The sequence below is a fragment of the Urocitellus parryii genome, chromosome Y (genome assembly GCF_045843805.1).
Source record: "Urocitellus parryii isolate mUroPar1 chromosome Y, mUroPar1.hap1, whole genome shotgun sequence".
NCBI classification, from domain to species: Eukaryota; Metazoa; Chordata; class Mammalia; order Rodentia; family Sciuridae; genus Urocitellus; species Urocitellus parryii.
This window is the reverse complement of record NC_135548.1, coordinates 37,076,189-37,098,471: the sequence shown is the minus strand read 5'-3', so window position 1 is coordinate 37,098,471 and position 22,283 is coordinate 37,076,189. Positions and strand designations below refer to the sequence as shown.

The window sequence follows — 22,283 nt, the reverse complement described above, 5'->3', positions numbered from 1 at the left end:
GTTCTTGGGGGCGTAGCTCCTGGAGGTGGAGTATACACTTGCCTGTCCCCAACGGGAGACTGCTCCCCAAGGATCTCCTTTGGGGCCCCCTCATGTGATGTGGGCACCTGGTCTTATCTCCTAATATGGCCTGTAGACCTTGCAATTCCTGGTCTCCAATTTAGTCTCTAAACTATATCACTCACCCCTTCCCTTTCTGATTCCCAGTCAGGAACCGTTCTCTCCAGGGGTCTTAGGGGCTGCATTCTGGGGGCTGCACACCTGTCTTGGAGAGCTATTTTATAATGGGCAGTTCAGGACCCTGTTTTGTGAGGTACCCAAGGCCATGTAGCTGCAAGCAGGTGCTGGGTTAGCAGCTGCTGGGGGGGAGGGAAGTTGGGGACTTCCGGTACTTTGATATTGCTTTAAAGTCCCAGCTGGTGTTCCAACTAAAGAGGCAATGAAGGTGTCCCAAGATGGAGGCGGCTGCTTTCATCCAGGGGGTGTGGGGTTGGGTGGGGCTGGGTGGTGGATGATGGATGTGTTTGATGTGTGATGTGTTCCGAGATGCAGCTCTGTGGCATGCAGTATCATGGCTGGCGGCTGTCTCTGGACCCAGTGAGGTGTCCCCAGGTGCATGTGACCACGTGTAGTCTAGGGGACTGTGGCAGTGGTTGCAGTGCCCCAAAATGGAGGTGACAGGGGACCCCCACATGGGAGATGGGGTCCACACGGGAGTGGCTGCTGGAGCTCCTATGTGCGGCTGCGGCCAGGTGTCCTATGTGAATGTGGTGGCCAGGACTCCTGCCTCCGTGGGCAGCCAGGAGTCCTAGGCGGGTGCTAACGCTGGTGTCCTACCTGGGCATCTGGAGGTCCTGTGTGCTTGAAATAGCTTTTGAGAGGGAAATCTTTAAAACTTTCAGTAAATGAAACCTTAAGTTCTGCTCTTTCCTGTTATCCTTGAAAAAGAAAGAGTTACTCCGTTTAATAAATACTTTGTAAAAGGTCAGTTATGTCCCAGGGTAAAAGCATTTAATCAAAATAACGGTACTCAGTTAGCAAGAGGTGAGAAATACCAAAAAAGGTGGGAAATCATCTACCAAATATGACACAGGGGTGCAGTAAAATCCCAACGTGAGAATAAATTTCATACTAACTTGTTCAGTGAAAGTTAGTCACTGAGGAGTAGCTGAAAATTTTTTTTCTGGAAATGAAAGCAGCAAGTTAATATTAATCTTATAATTATGTTGAAAGAATTATGGTGTGTAGAAGATGGGGCCCAAGAGTTTTGTTTACTTTAATCCTGAACTATTATATAACAGAATAAATTTAAAATCCTATAAAACCTTATTAGCAGTCTTCAGATCTTAACCAACTAGCTACTTACATGCTTGACAACTAGAATATTTGTTAAAATGATTTGGTGTATAATGTACTTTATTTCAAATGAACAAATTAAAAACACCTCAGCTATTAAAAATGAAAGAATAAAAGGCTGACAGTTAAGTCACTTTGAGAAACAGTTTATTTCATGAACTTATTCCACTTTCATTCTAAGTAGGATTTCATTTTTTATTTAAATAACCAATTTATTCGTGCATGAGTCCAGCCAATGCTTTTCAGATACCTGTGATTGGCCTGGCTTGGTGTCAGAGGCCGAGGGTGCTGTGGTGCCCTGGGGGGGCTGTTGGGGTCTGTGCTGTGGAATCATCATGGGACGTGTGAGGGGCATCTATGCTTCCAGGGGAGCAAAATTAAAGCCGTATGTTGAAAGGCTCCGTGTTTAAACAGGAGTATTCTGTCCACTCTCTCATATCAGAACGCCCTGGCATGCAAGCTGGGGGGCAGCATGACGCCCAGAGAGTAGCACACCCTCCGTGGAGTTTGGAGAGCTACCAGCCGTGAGGGCTTAACATCATCCAGGAAAAAAAAATTTACAACAGCCAAATCTTGCTGGAGAGGGCCTCTCTGTTTACAATGTGCTTTTTGCCTTCCCCTTCTACGTGAGTGGTGCCCCAGAGCCCTGGATTTTGATGCCAGTGTAGACCTTGACTTTGAAGGTCGTCTGGCTCCTCCCCTCTTTCACAGTGTCACAGAGGGATGATCACGCTCTCTTTTATCTTATGAAGCAGAGAATTTCTTTCCTTTTTTTTCCTTTTAAAATATATTCCATTTTTTTTAGTGTTTCCCCTATTAAATAAAAATCTCTGCAACATAGACAGAATAATGCCTCCGAGAAATGAATATTTCAAATCAAATCAGTCTTCTGCATGAAAACTTCTCAAATAAATCATATTGAGCATTTTTTCCTCCTCATTCCAGCATCTTTTCCTTTGGAGACTTCACCCTCCTCAGGCTCTTAGCAATTGCTAGGGTTTGGATTCCTAAAGACCCACGTGTTAAAGGCTTGGTTGCCAACCCATGATGCTATTAGGAGGTGGGAACTAGTGGGAGGAAATCAGGTCTTGGTGAGTCATGCCCTTGAAGGGAGCTGTGGAATCCCAACCCTGAGCCTCTTTCTTTTCCTATTTTTCTCCTCCAGCAGCCATGAAGTGAGCAGATGGCTTTGCCACATGCTCTCACCATGATGGGCTGCCCACAATAAGCCCCAAAGCTTAGGCCAACTGACCATGGACTAAAAACTCTAAAACTGTGAGCCAGAATAAACCTTTCCTCTTTTTAAGTTGATTATTTCAGGTATTTTGCTATAGTGATGGAAATCTGACTAGCATAGCAATCCTGCTCTCTTGATATAGTTTGGGGGGACTTCCCTCTCCTAGTCTCTGTGTAGACACATGGCCTAGCCATGATTCATCCAAAAAAAGAAAAAAAAAGAAAGAAAGAAAAAAAGAAAGAAAGAAAGAAATGGGACTCACATAGAGCCCCCTAGCATTATCATAAATAATTTTTTTGGTACTATTTGGATATATATTTCTCTCTGTGGGGGAGCAGGGCAATGAGTCTTGAGCTGATGGTGGTCTTATTTTCTTCCATAGAGTATCTTCCTTCCTGAGATGGGAGTGAATATAGGAAAAAGAGGAGCAAAAAGACAAGGAGAAAGGAAGAGAAAGCGGGGTATGGCCAGAGGAGGAAGAGGTATGACTCTGTTTTCTGTGTGAACCACACAGTAGCCCAGGTTGTGCAAGTTATAAAAGAAAGGGTTTGTTTGGGTTCCTGGTTCTGGTCTAAGGTCGAAGGCCTGCCTCTGTGGTGTTCTTCTCACAAGCGGGTGTTTTGAGGTAGTGCAGGGCATCACACAGCCAGAGACAGTAAACTCATGTGTCCGTGTGTCTGTCTGTTCCCTCTCCCTTTTCTTGTATAGCCCCCAGGATTTGATCACGGGAGCTCTACCTTCATGACCTTATCTAGTTTTAATCATCTCCCCAAGACCCACCTCTAATGCCATCGTCAGATTAAGTTTCAACCCTCAGATTAAGTCTGATCCCCTCACAGTGGGGATCAAACTCCAACATGAGTTTCAGAGGGACACGTCATATTCACAGAAGGTGAGTTGGAGGAAACACCTAGGAAGGATTTACCTGTGCTTGACATCAGTCCCTTCCTGGACGTGAGTCCCTCCTTGGATACAGCTTTTAGATTTCCTCTAACAATGCTGTGCTCAACCATAACAGTCCAGAGGAGCTCCTACCCATGGGAAGTGGAGAAAAACCACCCCATCCTCTTATTGGGATGCTATTATGATTTTTTAATAGCACCACGAATAGTTGTCTCCTTTCCGATATTCACCCGCCTTCATGGTCCAGGACGTCTTAGCACTGGTTCTACTTCACCATTTACAGAGAAATCGGAGGCAGAAAAGCAGCGGCACTCTCTTTTCCTTTTGTTAATCCCACGCGGGGGCTCTTCTTTTTCGCTATTTTCCTTTGCTCACCCCTCACCAAGGGCTTTGGATGGCCCACTGTCTTGTCACCGAGTTTCAGTTCTTTCTAGGCACGGGTTTTCCTGAAGAGTTCCTTGTCTCAGTGCCCCTCCGTTGCCCTTGTGGTTGGACAAATTCTCTGTGCCCATTTGTTACACGTGCTTCTTTACGACTTCAGTTTCTAAAGCTCTCAGCGGTATTCATTGTTTGGGGTAGCTCTACTCTTTGTTTCCACATTGGGGTGATTTTAATTTGTAGAGATATAGAGTTTTGTTTTTTTTCCATTTGAGTCCACCTGGATGTACTGCTCTAACCCCTGCCCCAAATACCATAAATGGGTGACTTATAAGCAACATGATTTTATTTCTCACCCTCTGGAGGCTGGGAAGTCCCAGATCAAGATTCAGGCAGGTTCGATATCTGGCCAGGGCCATTTTCTGACTCACAGATGGTGCCTTTTCATTGATCCTCACAGGACAGAAGCAGCAAGGGGGGTGTCAAGGGCCACTCCTATGAGGACACTGATTCCATTCATGGGGGTTCCACCCTCCTGATCCGATCTCTTGCTAAACATCTCACCTCTTAATACTACTGCTTTGGGGATTAGGTTTCAATCTTAATTTGGGTGGGACAAACTTTCAGACCATAGTAGACTTTTTAAATGACCCTTGCTATATTTTCTCTCTTGGAGCCTCTAGACATGGACTTATACTTTAACGTGTTTCTGGATTTCCTGAAATCTACTATGTTGGGTTAATTTGACCTCTGTCGACATCGGCTTTGGCATCATTTTTTCCTAATTGTAGACCCACCTCAGGGTGCTGGGTGTGACCTTAATTCTCCTGCTCTGTGCTGGCCCTGGCCATTCCTGAAGTAGGACTCTTTGGAGACGCCTTGTCTTTTGTGAAAGGGATAGCATCTCCTTAGGACAGACCAAACACGCGCCTCTCTGTGGTGTATGCATTTTCAACTGAAATCACAAAGCCATTGGCCTCATTCCAATCAGAGATGGGGAGAAGGGGGAGGGCAACTTCTCCAATCATTTAATTGCATCCTCACAGCAAAGGACTTGGGAGCTTCTGCTGAGCCTTTGTGTGGCTGCGGGATCAGCGCTTTAGTTTCTGTTCAGGGATGAGTCCTTTTGTTATGTATAGCACAATGCAGCCTATATGAAGTCACCAAGGAAAAGGAAAGGCAACTGTGAGGTGCAAAGTACACTGTGAGCAAGGTGAACTCCGAAGGTGCAGAGTGGTAAAGAAACAGCTTCTCTCCTGGAAGCAGATAGGCCATGCTCACTCCAGGGAATAGTTACTTGCTGTTAGGAAAGGGGTGTGTGCATGATTCTGTTTTTTTTTTTTGTATGTATGTGTATGCATGTATGCATGCATGTGTGTGTATGTGTATGTGTGTGCATGTGTATGTGTATGTATCTGTGTGTGTGTGAAACTAGCAGTTACCCCCCTGGGCAGCTGGAAGAAAAAGTCTCAAAGACACCGAGCTATGACTCCTGTGCCATTAGGGCCTCAGGGGAACTGATTTCCTGTGTCCTGTGCCTACTCTGAAAGACTCTGTCAGAGGCCATCTTGGGACTTTTTTATTTCAGACAGGATAACACTCAGACTTGGGGACATATATGCTGGGAAAAGGAGTGCTGGGGGCTGGAGATGCCATTGTTCAGACAGTGGGTGGTTTTTATAGTGGAGGGTTAAAGAAAGGAGGCCTGTGGAGAGCCACGTGGACCTAAGAACAGGGGGAGCTGAGAACACTGATATACAAATGTCAGTCCCTTGGATGACAGGGACACTCATCAGGCAGAAGCGCTGCTGGCTGTGGCCCCTTGGGAGATTATTTTATTTTTTTTTAAGAGAGAGAGGGAGAGAGGGAGAGAGGGAGAGAGGGAGAGAGAGAGAGAGAGAGAGAGAGAGAGAGAGAGAGAGAGAGAGAGAGAGAGAGAATTTTTAATATTTATTTATTAGTTCTTGGCGGACACAACATCTTTGTTGGTATGTGGTGCTGAGGATCGAACCCGGGCCGCATGCATGCCAGGTGAGCGCGCTACTGCTTGAGCCACATCCCCAGCCTGGGAGATTATTTTAATCATCTTCTTTCTATTTTTATTACCAAACACTTATTCTTCATTTTCTTTTCTTTCTGAGATACAACAAGCACTGTTTAAGTCACGAATTAGAACTAGTAAATCTCCAGGATTGGTTACTAAAGTATGCAAATGAGGGTAATGTTGAATGTCCCGATTTTCATTTTTACAGAATTTTGACAGTTTTGCCATATTGCGGTACTAAGAACTGATTAACTTATGTAAAACATTTATCACGCTAGCTAATATATATGGTTGCCACTATTATTACTACAGTTGGAGATTATTCATCTGAGAGTGAGATGTGCTGGGGGAACACCTGTGGAAGAGAGTGGGAGCAGGGGTGGACAATGCAGGTGTGACACCTGCGAGAGGCAGAAAGCAAGGGCGTTGGGGCTGCATACCGAGAATCTCAACTCACGCTGAGCAGGCCTCAGCCCAACAGGGAGCTTGGCCTGGGAGCTGGTGCTGGCCAAAGTTGGTGAGACCTTGCATCTGTGCTGTACTGAGTCATTGGTGGAGGGTGTTGGGTGCACCCCTAGCTGCAGCCTTTCAGCTGATGCCCTCCTTTACGTTGCCTCCTGAAGAGAGGTGTCCATGACACAACTTGGAGGCTGCCACAGGAGGCAGCTTGGTAAAGGGCCAAGAGCGGAGACCAGAAGAAAGCGAGCGAGTTCACATGGGGGCCTACGGGGTGTTGTGGACTGAATATCTGCATCCCCCCTCAGTTCATGTGTGGAAACCTCACTCCCAATGGGAGGTGGTAAGATGGAGATGAGGGCACAACAGCAGGACCCCGATGGTGGGATTCATATCCTTGTAGGAAGCTCATTCTCTTGGCATGCCTACAGTCCAGGAAGTGGCCCTCACCAGATACTGCATGTGTGGATACCTTGATTTTGGACTTCCAGCCTCCAGAACTGTTTTAAAAAATTTTTAATATTGTGTCCAGTTGTAGATGCACACAACACCTTTATTTTATTCATTTATTTTTCTGTGGTGCTGAGGATCAAACCCAGTGCCTCATACGTGTGAGGCAAGCGCTCTGCCACTGAGCCATAATCCCAGCCCATGCTTGGTGTTTTAAGCTGCTCAGCCTATGGTATTGAGTTATAGTCACCCAAGCAGACTAGGATATGAGGGAAGAGAAGGTAGCTGAAGTGTGTCAAGAATGAGGAGTAGAGCAAATATGCTCTTGCTGCAAGTGGCAATTAAAATCGGGATGGGATTTGGCTATTGGTGGCCTTGACAAGAGCAAATTTTGTGGACTGCGAGGGGTGAAAACCTAAATGGAGTGACTTCCAGAGAAAATGAGAGGTAATGTGGTCCAAGTGACATGTGTAGAGAATTCTTTGATAAGTTTTCTTCAAAGAGGATCAGAGAAATGGAGGAAAAGTCGGAAGGATATGTGAAGTTCAGAAAGGCTGGCCAGCTGGCTGGTCGGCCTCCTTCCTTCCTTCCTTCCTTCCTTCCTTCCTTCCTTCCTTCCTTCCTTCCTTCCTTCCTTCCTCTTTCTTTTCCCATCTTTCCCTCTTTCTTTCCTCCTTTCTCCTTATCTTCCTTTTGCCCAGGATGAGAAATAACTGCTCATTTGAGTCCTGGGGGAGGTGGTCCAGGAGAATGGAAATTGCATGGTGCAGGAGAGGGTTGCAGATCGGCTGGAGCCTCGTCCTCAAGATGGCAGGAAGGGATGGGACTTAGTGGGCTTAGGGGAAATTCCGCCTCTGTGAGGAGCAGGAACAGTTTGTTCCTCCACAGTAGCAGGAGGGAGGTATAAATCAAGGCAGGTATAAATCAAGAGACAGGTGGGTGGGTAGACAGAGACATCCTCTTTGGATCCACTTTCTCAGTAAAATAGAAAATGAGATCATCAACTAAAAGTGAGTCTGAGGAGAGAGGAGAGGGAATGACACAGGCTCCCAGACTAGAGGGGGACTCACTAGCTGGGGACACGAGGTGGCCAGGCAGCTCCAAGGGCACTGTTGAGGTTCATGATCATGTATTGAAGGGCGACCAGTTGGTTCAGGCAGGAGTTTTCTGAGTACATTCAGGTGCATAGGTAGAGGTGAAGCACTGGCAGAGTTGTGGTTTTGCCAGGTTAACATCGCTCTGAAGGAACAGGAAAAAGCGCTGACTGCACAGGGAGGGAATGATCACCATGGTGGGCGCTGGAGTCCAAGATGGCGCTGGAGGAAATGGAGGAAAAACAGGAAGAAGATGGAGTCCATTAGTAAATCTAGCATCAGGGAGCTGTAGGTCCCAGTGGGATCCAAGAGCTGTTGGTGCGGAAGAGCATAGCTGGAGAAAGTGGGGAGTCCAAGAGGGGGTGCTTGAGGCGGAGACTGTGAAGGAGCAAGTTCTGAGCACAGGGAGGTCTTGGTTGTGCCCAGAAGTGGAGGCTAGTATCTAGTGGGCAGTGGACACAAATGGCAAAATGGAAAAGAGGACAGGACCCATGTGGCAATATACACCTTACAAGTTGTAGCAGTGGTGCTGGGAACCGACAGAGGGCTGGGAGCTGAAGTGGTCAGGAATGTGGCGGGGGACCTGGGAGGACGCCTGTAGCACTGCTGTCTAAAGCAGGGTCTGTGCAGCTTTTTCTCTGGGGCAGGGTAGAAGGAGAGGTGGGGAGGGCAGAGAAGGAGTAGACTGATGTGGAGGTGAAGGTCAGAAGCACAGAGGTCTAAGACAGGTGGGAGAAATCAGCCCCCCTCCTTGAGTGGGTAGCAGAAGAGGTGTCTCTGGGGAGTGTCTGGTTGGGTTTGGGCAAGAAACCAGAGGCATTGCTCACAGCAGATATTTTTGATCTGCACAAAATAATAAATACATAGTTTTAAAAATATTTTTTATTGGATTCATATGACATATTTATTTTAAGTAAAATGTTTTCTAAGACATAAGCTTTTAGGACTTATTTATTCCTAGATGGCTTGTATTCCATATTATTATATTCTATACTTCAGTAAAATATTTTTTATCATCATTGTTCTTTTTCAGAACTGAGGCAGGAACTGTTGTGATCGTGTGAATCATGAGGCTTTGCAGTTCTTATATTCAGAAGAAGGCCACCCAGTGTTGTTCAAACAATAGCTGGATGCTGATACTCAATGTTTGTTTCCCATTCTCCCACAGCTATAAAATACAGGTGATACTGCTGCCCCCTGCTGCCAAGTAGGAAATTTGCGCTCACATATTGACATTCTTAATACCTGAGCCCCTTGGTACAGACTGTCTGGCGTGCTTAAATTGCTACAATCCAGTGAAATAACTATAAAGACTAATAAGTGCAGTGTGCTACTGTAGTGGATAAAAATAAGTATTTATTAATTGACAACTCTAAAAAAATAAATAATGCCCTACAAATGCAGTGCTGCAAGACAGGACTATCATTCTGTATGAAGATAAACACAAATATTTCCAGTTTCTACGGTGTTTGAACTTGAGATTGATTAGTGAGGATATTTAAGATTTTTTTCATCTTTAGGACTTAAATATGCAAATTACCTTAAGCATTATCAACAAATACATTAGATCAGCAGAATCAACATCCCCTGGGAACTTGTTACAAATAAATGCCCAAGCTACATCCTGAACTGCAGAATTAGCTGTTTTGGAGTGGGATCCAGAAATTTGAGTACAGCACCCCTCTTATCTAAGGAGGATATGTTCCAAGACCCTTTGGGAATGTCTGAAACCTCACATAGTACTGAGTTCTATATATACTGTTATATATATATATATATATATATATATATATATATATATATATATATATATATATGATAAAGTTTTAATTTATAAATTAAGGAGAGTAAGAGATTGACAGCAATATTTAATAATAAAATAGAAAATTATTAATATTCGAATAAACAGACTATTATTAACATAAACACTGTGATACCACCACCGTCGTCTGATAACTGAGATGACTGCTGAGTGAGTGACGAGCAGGTAGCATATACCATGTGGATATTCAGGCAAAAGGATGATTCATGTTTTGCATAGTACGGAGCAGGACAGTATGAGATTTCACCATGTTAATCCAGACAGTGAACAACTTAAAACTTACTAGTTGTTTTTTTCCGGAATGCTTTATTTCATGTTTTTTGACCGCAGTTGACCATGGCAGCTGAAATGGTAGAAAGCAAGACTCTGAATAAAGGGTGGCGACTGTATTAACAAGCCTCAGGTGGTTTTGACTTTGCTTGAGTTTGAGAGCCACTGAGAGGCCTTGCTGCTTCACCTACGGTCCACAGGATTGATGTCGTCACCTGGGAGGTAGTGGGAATTGCTGTCTGAGGAGCTGTCTGTTGAGCTCCTGAATTAGTGTCTATATTTTAACAGGATCCTCATCTCTTTCAAGTTTGAGACACTTATTTAGTGGACACAAATGGCAAAACTCTCCTTGGCCTACAAAACAACCATTCCTGTTTTTTTTTTTTTTTTCTTCTAATTGTAACTGGCAGACTTGTAACTGGCAAGACTTGTAACTGGCAGGGTAAATAGGGTGTCCTGCATGTTTTGAGAAGAAAACAAATGAAATTATTTTCATTGTGAAAAGTCTCCAAGAAATTGCAGTTGTGAACAAAAGCTTCTCTAGGTAAAATTAATGATTAATGTGGAGACAGATATCTGCAGAGCTCTGAAGAAGAAAAAACAAGCCACTTCCTCCTCCTGTCATCCTTGGACTGAGGGTCAGGATCTCCTTTTCCTCTAATGGAAACAGCCGTGGAGTCCGAAATTAGTCAGAACTGGGGCCTCTGCTAGACCTTTCTCTCCAATTCTCCTGAACATTTTTGACTTGGGTAAAGTAGGAGGAAATTGGGCAATGTGAGCAAGTTTTAGAGACAATCCACTATCCCTGGAAGACTGGGAGACAGATTAAATCCAGACTTAGTTCCCTGAGAGCTATTTAACTCTGAGCATTAATGTAGCTCATCTTACTAGATCACCTAGTTCAAAAGGATGCTGTGAGCCCCATTAAGATTATTTATGCAAAGCAACTTTGTGGACTGCAAAAAAAGCAATTAAACAGAAGGAGTGATAATAACAGCTACAGGTTTTTGCACTGATTTTTACAAATGCAATTTTGAAAACTTTTATGCTAATTTATTTTCTAAAATAGGAAGCAACCATCAGTAGAGAAGATCAAATAAGGTTTTTTAAATTTTAATGATTTAATTACCTCAGGTTTCCTGGTCTATTATATTCTTTTACCTTCAGAAAAGAAAATGTGTTTGGAACTGCAAATATAAATGGACTGCATAGATCTTTTATTTTCCAGCAGTTGTCTAGCTTTAATAGGAAAAAGAAAATTGGTAGAATCACATTTTCCAGCAAGAAATATTATGTTAATGCAATGCAACGGGGATTGATTGAGTCTTTCCTACATGATGGGTACTGTAACATTCCCTGGGAATATAGATATGAATAAAGTATGATCACTCCCCTCAAAAAGTGCCTAGGCTGGTGGTGGGGAGGAGACGTTTAATTATGATAATAGCTACCAAGAAAAGGCCTTTTTTTTTTACAAGGCTTGTCTTAATTGATTCTTATAGTCTCTCACCCTCTCTTCTGCTCTCTGCCTTACAGGGAGAATTCTGGAAAGATTGTGGAGGCAGCCTTGTAACTTTGAAATTCCTGAGATCTGCCCCCAAAGCCAAGGGCTCAGGAACACACAACAAAGACACTCAGATAACACACAGATGAGAACAAGGTGGCAACGAAGCCCCATACTCCCCCACCCCCCACAAACTTGGTATGGGACCACCCACAGCCCTGGGACCAACGTGGCACCGGTGTTGTGTGGCCACTGACATCCACAGACCAGAGAGCTGGTCCCCCAGCAGCCACCCAGGAGAGGCCTTGCCCCATTCCTGCTAAGTGACTGGGATTTGTTAGGCTGAAGGTGCTGAACGAGCCAGTCCTATAAATTTTCCAGACCTATAAGCCCAATTCCCTTCCCAAGCAGGAGACAGAAATTCTCATGGAGGGAAGAACAGGGGTAGAATCCAATGTGAGTGAGGCAGGGACATTAAGAACCCAGGAAAGAGAAGGTCCAGATGAAAGCAGAGGACCACAGTTGACAACAATGATTATGCATTTTGAATTGCTGAAAGAATAGACTTTTAATGTTCTTACCATAAAAAATTGGTCAGTTGGTGATATGTAAATTAGGTTGACTGAATCTCTCTACTGTGACACACAGATCAGTCCATCACATTGTACCCCATAAACATAAACAAGATTTTTTTAAAAGAGAGAGAGAGGGAGAGAGAGAGAGAGAGAGAGAGAGAGAGAGAGAGAGAGAGAGAGAATCTTTTTTGTAGATGGACACAACACAATGCCTTTATTTTTATGTGGTGCTGAGAATCGAACCCGGGTCCCGCCCGTGCTAGGCGAGCTCTCTACCATGGAGCCGCAATCCCAGCCCCAACAAACAATAATTTTTTGTTGATTAAAAAAAGGAAACGCAGAGAAGGCAAAGTGGAGAGAGCACTTGATCATTTTTTAAAAATTTATTTGTTCTAGCAGCAGAATGCACTTTGATTCATACTACACAAGTGGAGCACACCTTTTCACTTCTCTGGTTGTACCCGAAGTAGAGTCACACCATTCATGCCATCATGCATGTACCTACACTCGATCATTTTTGACCACTTTGCAACAACAACAGACACAAGAAAAGCTACACTGGAGCTCTCTCCTGGGGACAAGTGCAGGAAAACTCTTTGTGCCAGAATATTACTCATAATCACAAAAAACAACAGCAACAGAGCATGGTTGGATCATTCTAAGTTTCATAAGAAAACAGAGAATGGGATTAAAAGAACATTCCTTCAGACAATGGAAGCCTACGGAGGCCCACAAAACACAAACAATGAGGTTATGTGTAAAAAGTGTTCTGTCTTGCACGGCTGGACACTTGCATGCCTAGAGATGTCATGCTACAGTGCCTGGGACTTGTTTCAAAGAATCTGGGAGGAGAAGGTGGACTGAGACAGGAAAGAAACAAGGCTGGTCTGTTCATGGGTGATTGGTGCACTGGGCCATTGCTGCACCATCTTTGTAAGAGTTACTTGTAAATTTCTGGGCCATTACCTCTTCCGGGCTCCCTCATAGACCTTGCCCAATTTCCTTTGTGTAATCTGTGAATGATGGGCTCAATCTTCAGCTCTCCCTCCCCTTATTGTTCTACAAAATTGGACAATTTTATTCACTCTTATGACTTCAAATTCAGCTACTCTGCTCATGAATACCAAACATTCAATTTTCACGGAGATATTGCTCCTATCCACAGCGTGGCAATTACTTGTAAGACCCTGAGACATGTGAAGTTCAAGGTGCTCATGGATAAACACTTTGTCTTCTCCTCGATTTTGCTCCTTCTCCTCTATCCCCCATTTTCACAAAGCACTTCAACATTCACCTCTTGCCCAAGCTTGAAACTTGAGTGTTATGGATTTGACTCCTTCTAAGACTACAAATCTCATTCTTTCTTCAGTGCCATGGTTTGGATGTGGTTTGTCTCCCAAGGGTTCATGTGTTGGAAGCTTGGTGTCTGGTGTAGCAATGCTAAGAGGTTGTGGGACGGTTAAGTGGTGGAGCCTAGTGGGAAGCCCTTAGGTCCCTGGGAGGCACTGTCCTTGGAGGAAATCCACTTAGTTCCCAGGGGACCCGAGTTTCTCTTTGGCTTCCTGTCTTGTGATGTAATCTTTCCTTTCCTACACTCCACCATTGTGATGCCATCCACCGTGAGATCCTCACAAGAGTCAAGTTGATGCTAGAATCATGCCCCTGAACTTCCAAAACGGTGACCTAAATAAACCTATTTTCTTTATAAAGCAACAGCTGCAGGTACTTCATTATAGTAACAGAAAATTGACTAATACATTCAGTCCTATCTGTTCTGCATTATGTGTAGTTTCCACATCTCTTTTCTTCTCTTCACCTTTCCTCCAGATCACTGAAATGGTCTTCATACTGAGCTTCTTGCCTCTTGTCACACTCTCTACACTGTAGTGGGGTCATCTTTCTTATATAAAAAGCTAGTCACCCTTGCACATCCTCTGTGGTTGCTCAGCACTGAGAACACATCAACCAGGATCCTTCCAGGGCACGTAAGATTGATTTTTCCCTGACTCCTGACCACCTTCCAGAATATCTCTACCATTCCTGCTCCTCTCTTCATGCCCCAGAAGAATGGAGGCATTTGAACATCCTGAGTTCATGGATTTTATTCCTATGAGTCTTTACATGTGTCTCCTGCCTTATCTGGGACATCTGCTCTCTTTCAAGTGGAAAATTCTGACTTTTCCTCTTTGCTCAGGACCCGGAAGCACTTGATGCTTGGCTGATACTTGCTAAATATTTCTGAAAACACATAAGAACACTATTCATAAAATAGCACTCTGAGACATAATTTCTCACCAATTAGTTAGTAACGGCTTTCAAAGCAAGAATCTTACATTTTAGACCCAAATTACAAGACATCACTTGCATGAAAATCCATTCCACATCCAGCCATGTTGCTTTCTTAGACCTTGGTATCATTTGGAAGTGAGGACAAGGTGGCAGCCATATATCAGACACATTGCTGGAAGCTTTCTAGTTTTCTTATGAAAGTATCTATCAGCTGAGAAGCTGAAGTAATACAGCATTTTTTTTATGAGCAATGGATGAGCCACTGGTATAATGGCTCTGAATTTATGGCAAATATTCTGACTAATAAGACAATAAATACAACAAAGTGGATCAGGTTATAAAGAAGCAGCTGCTGTGAAACGAAAAAAAAATGAGATTGATATTGTTAATCTCCAGCTGATTACGTTGTAAATTCTGTTTAGAGATCATCTATTATCAGACCCCGAGAAGGCAAACGAAGACACAGACTCAGCGGGACCATTGGCAAAAATTCATCTGATTACACGGGCTATTGGCAAATGTAGGCACTTAAATATTGTTAGGTTTGACAGGGACAGGAGTATATGGGCAGATCTGGATGCAGATTAAATAAGAAATGTAAAATATCTGTGAACCACAAACGAAGTTATCAATATAGCGCTTGTTTAGCCAGCAGGTAGACATAATGTATATAAGATTTCAAGCTTGAACTGAGAAGCTCCCAGACAGCCTCAGAAATAATAAGGAAGCAGGAGAACAATGTGCCCCCTGTGGGTGGCAACCCCCAGGTCAAAGCCCTTGGCTGATGGGCTCTGCTGGCAGCCGCAGGGCTGCCTGCTGGGAGAGCACTTCTCACCTTTCATCTCAGGGGCTGGTGGACTTGGCGACTCAGGGTTGAAAATGGGGTCAAGGTATCCCGTCAAGAAAAGAGCAGAGTGCGAATTGCGTAAATGAATCCAGCCAGTTGTTAGAGGAACAGAATAACTCTCATCCACAGCAGCGAGCAGAGGCCACGCTGTCATTTCTGTTCTCCTGGGCCTAGGGCCAGTCAGAGATGAGCAGTAGATCTTGTCCTGGGGAACCAGTGATCCCAGGGTGGCTGTGGTCATCTGTGGGCTCACCTCGTGTATTCATAAGCCAGTGTTATCAGGGCGCTTGATAATGGCCTGGTAGGCAGCCTGCTTTCTCCCATAGGTGTGTGTGGAGGCTACGGGTTCTCAGAGCCCTCTGAAAACTGTACTTGGAGCACCAAACTAAAGACTTTTTCTGTTTGCTCAGAACATGCCAGAAGTGCCAGGGAGTTAAGACCACCAGCGGCAGCCATTGGCCAATGGCTAATAAGAGTTGCAGGAAAAACACTGGGTTTCTTGGACCTCAGGAACAACAGCTCTGAGGCTCCTTCCCCGCTGTCTCCGAGCCCCCATTTGGACCTCACCCCATCGCCTACAGGAGGAACCTCTCATGAACACACATTCTCTTGGCTTCCTTCAAATGGCTTCATTGTAAGATTTGTTTAAATTTTTCACACATGAATTTGCAAATCAGAAAAAAAAATTCATTGGCCCATGTCTACTTTTTTTTTTTTTTGAAAATAGGGTTTCTGCATTAAATTCAATCTCTCCTAAATAGGCTACATTGAAGCCTACATATTTACCATCTTAGTGACCAATTTGTCCCAAATAACAGCAATTTTGCTAGAAGCCTTTTAATTTAGTTCTCCTGAGGTTTTTTTGTGGTCTTTTTACTGCCTCTTTCTCCTGTCTCTGGATTCCAACAGCTTCTCCAGCACTCTTCTCCTCCAGTTACACTCAGGGATTCTCATCCCTCCTGAGCTATCACTTAGCCTCAAAGAAGAAGAAAACAGGGAGAAGACTCTGGTCCTGCTGAGAGCCAGACCTAAGGTCTCACCTGCAGTGAGTGAGTGGGCAGCAGGGAACCCCCACTCCCAGAGTTCTGGCTCAGCCTTCCCACAGCGTCCTGAGTCCATTGCTAGATTTTTATTTTCCTAAACCTGTCAAAACTTCTCTCCAGGGAGGAAGCATTTTGGATATTCATCTCACTTCAATGGTGAGCACTGAAGTGGCTGTCACTGCGGAACCCTGCGGATCTGGGCACTGATTTACCTAGAAAGAACTGCTGGGGTCATTTCTTGTCGGCTTTGCATCTTTATTGCAGCTTAAACTCGAATCCGGAGCGTGTTAAACATGTCCTTTTCCTTTGTAGATGTGGCGTTTTCACAGCCCTCCATAAAGTCGGCTCAGAAGCATTCCTTTCCATCTGGCACCTTCTTTCGCTGGTGTGGTTTCTTGATTCTTGGTGACGTGTCTTCTATTACCTTCTGCAGAACAGCGCTGGGGCAGTCCCATGAGAGCCGTGTGCCCTTCACACCAACACCCAGCCTTCTGTTCTGCTGAGCCCCTAAAGAGATGAGAAACCACAGTGGCAGATTTACTGGCAAGAGGGGATGGCAGGGTCTCTTTGTTAGCCATTCCTGTCTGTCAATCTGCCATATCCCCCAGCATTTGTGCAGTAATTTAATACAAGTCTTTTCTCACACTTTGGAGTGTGTGTATGTGGGGGGTGGGTGAAGGGGGGGGACAGAGACAGAGAGGCACAGAGAAACAATGACAGAAAGAAACAGACAAAAACAGAGAGACAGAGAAGCACAGAGAAATAGACAGGGAGAGAGAAAGAGGTGGAGAGAGACAGGAACAGAGGTGGAGGGACAAAGAAATATTTGCTAAACATTTTCATTTTGGTACCTAGGTTTTATGCTCATAGTAAATTTCATTTCTTCCTGATGAGTGTTCCCCCCGCCCCCAGTCTTCTATCTAAATTGCTTTTGTAAGGATTCATTTATCTCTTTGTAGCTCCATCACCAGAGTTGGGGGTTTTATCCTACTTCTCTGACCATTGCTTTCATTTCCATTTAGTGTGTATTTCTAAAGCTGTGGGTTGAGGGGGTCAGAAGGCTCTGGGCACACCCGGCCGGTCGGCCCCCCACTTGGAGCTGCAGGCTGGGGATGGAAGGCAGGGGCTGGGGATGGAAGGCAGGGGCTGGGGATGGAAGGCAGGGGCTGGAGGGTGCTCCTCCCCACCCCCGCAGGCCCTAGCCATGCTCCTTCCTGCGCAGCAGCCAACCGTCTGCCCACCCTCTGGTGTTTTTCTCACGTGTGTTTCCGAAGCTGTTAGGCCCAGGCATTGCCTAGCGGAGGATGAGCGTTGGTAGCACTCAGTACAGAGCTGTTATTTTTCTGGCCCATTTGTCAGTGCAGACTCCATAAACAGGTCACATCTCCCTCCTCCACTTCACATATGGAAAGGCTGTGACCTGCGTTTAGGCGTACAGAGTAAATGCACCCGATCAGGCGCAGAGCTGCCCTCGGGAGCTTCTTGGAGTGGTTGGAAAGCTCCCACTCGCTCGCCGAGCTCGCAAAGCGCTCACAAAGCGCGGTCCTTCCAGCCACAGAACCCCTGGGACGGCCAAGCCGGGCCGAGGAAGGGGCGAGATGCTGCCATCTAGAGGCGAGAGAAGGCAAAACGCCCAGACCCCAGGCATCACATTGGAGTTTTCTATTTCAGGTCTTAGCAGGGCCTGTCTGGTTCTTTGTTTTCTAATCTTGCACTCAATTTGGCAATAACTGGAGGAAGGAATTCTCGGGAGGGACGACCTCTGTCTTTACCTCTCTGATCAAATGCTATTTATTCACGTATTTGTAGACTGACCTATGCATGTTCTTCACTGTGCTACGTTCTCTAAAAGCAAGTGGAGAATAAATATTCTTATGTCAAATAAACTGTGACTTAAGGAGACTCAGCAAATCAGTTATTATGGGCTGAGGTAGAACGTGTGCTTAGCATGCATAAGAGCCAGATCGTTGGTTAGGGCATTTAAAATGCTAATGAGCTTGGGCAAATTACATTCCAAAGAGATCGCACTTATTTACTGAGAGAATCTATTTCCTTTCAACCTGGCAGACAGCTGGATAGGATCAAACTGATTTTTTTTTTTTTTGCGAGGATATATAAAAAAGATCTCATAATAGTTCCCAAGTTTGAAATTGTGAGTGAAATTACTTTTTGATTTAAGAAGAGTTATTTGAAGTTACTTATTCATTTGTTTATTTAGTTAGGATTATATTCTGTCATGTCCTTTATTTTTAGTAGTTTGTTTGCTTTATGTTAGTTGATTTAAGTTTTTTAATAAGGTAAGAAAAATAGGTTTTCATTAGTTTCTTTATAAACACAATTTCTTCAGTTTTCACTTCATGTTAGATTTTGCTTTTAAAAAAAAATATATATATATTTTTTTTTTGTCTGGAAGTCTTTTTGAAACTACACATTGATTGTCCCTTTATCCAAAATTCTTAGAAATAGAAGTATTTAATATTTTGAAATTTTTTAAAAAATTAGGATATTTGCAAATACACAAGGAAATATCTTAGGGAAAGGAACTGGATCTAAATGTGAAATTCATTTATGTCTCTCACTGTTTTCACAGACAGAAGGTAATTTTGTACAGTATTTTAAATAATTTTGTGCATGAAACTTTTCATGGTGTGAATTTGCCCCCGGTGGCATCATGTTTGTGCTGAAAAACGTTTCAGTTGTTGGAGTAATCTGGATTTTGGATTTTTAGATTAAGGACGCTCAGCCTGTGTGTGGTTATATTCATCAGTCTTTTCTTGGGTGGCTTTTGGCCTAGATGGTCTTGTCAATCTAGATAAAGGAGTACACAGAGTGGCATCTAAATAATTAATGAAGCATTTTTTTTCTTTTTTTGCAATATTCAGTTTATCATGGGTCACAGAATGAACTAGGAGGCTTTCAGTGTCGAGCAACAAACACAATTGCTAAACTGGAAGACACTTGACTAACTCCTCAACAAGTGGTGGAGTGGTGAGGCAGCCTAGGAAGGCATTAGGACTTTGGTTCCACTTCTCTGTCACGTGTTTTGTGAGCTCTGCCTTCCACCAGTGTCTGCTTTCCCTCAGGCTCCCTCCTTCCTGATCCCAAGACCTCTGTGAAGGGTTTTACGTCAAACATGACCCAACTCAGAGAGAAGAAAGGCAACAGAGCTTTTTAAGAGTCACGAGGCTTGTGGAAAGCCAGCTCGCCTCTCCTGGTTACATCATTCCAGGTGCCTGTGGCCCACAGCAACACCAGCTAGACGAGGGGTTGGCAAGCTTAATGGCCCCTCACGTGTTCTGGCAAAGCCATTAGAGAGCTATTTTAAGATCAGCCAGAGGTACCTTCTTCCCCATGCCCCCCAGGGCCAAGGACCAAACTCAGGACCTTGCACATGCCAGGCAAGCCCTCTGCCACCGAGCTAAGTCCCCAACGTCCAGAGGACACCTGGAGAGAGTGAGAGGGAGCATTGGATGTGGTGGCACCAGGTCCTGATTGGCAGAAAAAGACCCTGGACATGTCCAATCAAGAGGTCAGCCCAGGGAGAGCGGGGGACTTGGTGGGGTGACAAACAGGCTGGGGTAGGGACATGGGAGGGACTTCACTTCTGACTCATTTCAACTATCAAACACCACTTCTCTTACTGTGATGTTAGTAAAACATTTTAAGAGATGCTCATGAGAATCACTTCAAAGACTTAGAAGCAAGAGTTTAGGACAGTGGCCTTGTATATAAAAATAAAAATAAATTATTTTTTAAAAATGATCACTTTGAATATGTAATGCAAAAACTTTTGTTCACAACAACACATAATAGGAGCCATAATGAGCTGATGAGGGTTGGGGATATACCTCAGTGGTAGAGAGCATGCCTGGCGTGTATGAAGCCCTGGGGGACGGGGCAAGCAAGCTCAGATGAACTGAAATTCATGAAAGATTTCAATAAATGGGAGGAAAATCCATATCCATATTTCTGCAGGAAAATGCAGATTATGACAAAGGGGTCAATTCTTTTAATGATTTCTTGATATTTGTATTATTTGGAGTGAGAGGCAGGGAGGGAGTGGCATATGAAGGTGGAGGGGGCTGGCAGCTTGGAATCCGAGTGGGATGGTGCAGGGTGTGGGTAGTGAGTGGGTTCATAGTGGGGTGTAGTTGAGCAGAAGGGAGAGAGTGAGAAAGGAAAAGGGGAGGGTATTGAGTAGGTGTCCGATGGGGTAGGTATTGAGTGCAGCAGGGTGTGGCTCAGGGTTGTGATTTGAAAGATATTCTGTTTTGTTCAGAGGAAAGCTTTGGGCCAAAATGTGTTGTAATGCAGTAGTAATTTTATTTTAATTGCTTAGATTTAGATAATATGTGCTGTTTTTTACCCTCCAGATGACCTTTGGTAGCTTAATTTAGGTATTTTTATCCCATTTTTCATGTGACCATGCTAATCTAGCCAGAGCTCAGGTACTCAGTTTGGCAGGAGGATAACTGGATCTCTCTTCTTTTTTAAAATTAATTTTTTGGGGTACACATTAACTGCTCATATTTATGGGATACAATGTGATATTCAATACATGCATACATAATGTAATGAATAAACCAGGGTAATCAGCATATTCATCACTTTGTAGGATTATCATTTCTTTGTGGTGAGAACATTCAAAATCTCCTTCTGTTTTGGAATTACAGTACATTATTGTTCACTCTAGTCACCCTGCCGTGCAATACACACTAGTGGTTATGTCTCCTATTTACTTGAAGTATTGTACCTGTTGGCCAACAGTTCCCTGCCTGTCCTCCCTGCTCCCTTCCCCAGCTTCTGGTAACAACTGTTCTGCTCTCTAAGGTGTATGCCTTCCTCCTCCTCCTCCTCCTCCTCCTCCTCCTCCTCCTCCTCTCCTTTTTAAATTTTCCCTCTTTCTTTTTTATTTTTAAACGTTTATTTTATTCATTTATTTTATATGTGGTGCTGAGGATCTAACCCAGTGGCTCACACATGCCAGGCAAGTGCTACCACCGAGCCACAACACCAGCCCCCCATGCCCTCTTTTTAGTGGGCAAGCCCCGCACAGCTGCCCCTTGGGTGCTGTGGTCGGGCTATTCTAGCGCTCCACTGCCCTCTGCTGCCCAGTCAGGGTGTGTGCAGCGAGTGTGAAGTCCTCTTGGAGACTCACCGACTTTTCCATTACATCTTGCTTCTTGTCCAAGGACATGAGAAGTTCACTTTAGGAAGAGGGAATAGAGAGTTCACTGTACTTTAACCTAAACTGAAGATAAACTGACGACTCTAAGAAGAGCAAGTATCCTTATCATGGAGTACATGGACCCTTGCAAGGTATGTGGATGGACTTGATGGATGGACCAAGCTCTTGTATGGTTAGCATGAATATCTATTTACTTAAAGTCATATGCGATTTTCTAGGGAGAGCACCCACAACTTTCACCAGATTCTGCAAAGGGTTCATATTCCTAAAAGTTTAACGTACATTGCTATGGAGCAATGATTTAAAGTTTTCAGAGTGTTCACTTCTCAATATATAGAGTTTTTACTTATGAATTACTAATATGTGCTAAATGATATACTGAAAATGAAACAAAGGGTTTTTATGTTTTTCTAATCATGATGGATTCATGGTATTAGTTGCTCATGTCTTGTCACAAGGGGAGACGTTTTTCACCAATGATGGAAACATAACTATATTCTTCCCTGATGGTTTTGCCCAACTTCTTTTCTAGTCTGGTGGATGTTGTCATTGCTTTTATCCTGAAATCTAGTAAGCAAAGAACTAGGTATAAGGAGGAGGTTTGCCTCTTATGAGTTTTACTTGAGCTTAAATGATCAGTGTATATGAGTGCCTGGTCATTCTTCCATTTTGAGAAGTTATTTTGCTTAGAAATAATAAACACACGCAGTAATCCAATCAACTCACTGGCTCTGGTATAAGCCCTTCCTCTGTTGTGGCTGGATAATATATTTCAAATATTATTTGAAAATCTGATTTCTCGTTCTTGTTTTCTTAGTCTTAACTAA

General features: G+C 44.0%; 1 long non-coding RNA gene across 1 annotated transcript in view; it reads left to right on the top strand.

Annotated features, from left to right (window-relative positions):
- The first annotated feature begins 2,976 nt into the window (after positions 1-2,976).
- The window catches only part of LOC144251084 (uncharacterized), a 110,468-nt gene continuing 91,161 nt past the window's right edge, over positions 2,977-22,283 (top strand). The window contains exon 1 of the long non-coding RNA XR_013342626.1: positions 2,977-3,075. This is a non-coding gene — a long non-coding RNA (uncharacterized LOC144251084). The remainder of the gene's footprint in view (positions 3,076-22,283) is intronic.